We start from the raw sequence: 1,485 nt of genomic DNA, 5'->3' as shown, positions 1-1,485 counted from the left end.
GGGGGAACTGCTGTCATCACAAACTTATTCCCATATTTGTAACTGGGCTGTGCTGTAAGCAGACTCCTGCCAGCATCTGAAAGGCCATAGCCCTGAGGACATTGGCCGGAGCTTTAGTTACAATATCTTTTTTCACTGCCCATCAGGCGCTCAGCAGCCCCTCTCCTTCCCCTGCACCCATTGGGCTCCTAGGGTGGATTTTTTTTTTTTTTAACCTCTGTAATTAAAGAACCTGATAGGGCCATGTGATAAGGGAATGGTGGCCTAAAAACCCTAAGTTTCCAATTCCAGCAGCCATGGCTCAATTTTCACGTTTCACACACAGAAGACATTAACGAAGGCCCTAAAAATAAGAGACACTGGAGGCAGCCAAAGAGATACCTAACACTCAATCAAAGCCACGCAAGGGAGGAGGGCATCAGCAGTTTTTGGGAGCCAGGCCAAACGTTCTTCTGTTGGAGGAAGGAATTTCGTGTTCATGCACAGTCAGCAACCCCGAGGAGGTGTGAGAATACAGGAACCGGACAGCTGGAGGCCCAGGAAAACCCTCTCTGCCCTGCCGGAGTCCACAAACTCTTTACACCCAAACTTTTCAAAAAGGATGATTCATTTCTTCCACCCAGCAGGCCAGAAGAAAAATTCAAAGCCAGAAGGAGAGAGCAAACAATGGGTATGACAACTTCTTTGCAAACTTCTGCTGCAGAACAGCTCTGCATTCACCAAGACAGGTCTATGCAGCAGAATCTGGTTTAGTACTAGCTACTGGTATTCCAACTCTTTCCTAAGAAGTCTGCAACCTTGCCAAATGCAGGGGTATATTCAACTTCATTGTAGAGCAGCAGAAACTTTTTTTTTAAAATAGGTTCTTGTTCTGTCACCCAGGCTATAGTGTAGTGGTCCGATCATAGCTCACAGCACCCTCAAACTCCTGGGCTCAAGCAATTCTCCTACCTCAGCCTCCTGAGTAGCAGGACTACAAGATGCGCATCACCATGTCTGGTTAATTTTTTTAAATTATTTTCTGTAGAGACGGGGTCTCGCTATGTTGCCCAGGCTGGTCTTGAAGTCCTGGCCTCAAGTGATCCTCCCACCTTGACCACACAAAGTGCTGGGATTATAGGCATGAGCCACTATGCCCAGTCAACTTTTCTCCTTTTTAAAAATAAAGGTCTCAAGACAAAAACTTTATTGCCAAACCTTATATGGAAGGTCAAAATATTTGCTTTATACCGGCTGCCACAGGGATGAGATGACTTTTTACTCAGATGACTGTCCACCAGACATTAGATGGACTCTCAAATTATGTTCAGGGAGAGGGTAAACCATGCTCCATTTGATGGATGCTCCTTAGAGCAGCAGCCTCAACTTTTCACATTCTGTTCTGGGTCTGGTACATTAACACTTCCTAAGTTACTGAAGCTCTTAATGACAAAGCTGCATTCCAGAACAGAAAGACTTTATGAAAACCCACAACCAAATCCTCCA

This window comes from Propithecus coquereli, unplaced genomic scaffold, assembly GCF_000956105.1.
Source record: "Propithecus coquereli isolate 6110/MARCELLA unplaced genomic scaffold, Pcoq_1.0 Scaffold526, whole genome shotgun sequence".
NCBI classification, from domain to species: Eukaryota; Metazoa; Chordata; class Mammalia; order Primates; family Indriidae; genus Propithecus; species Propithecus coquereli.
This window is presented reverse-complemented; position numbering follows the sequence as displayed.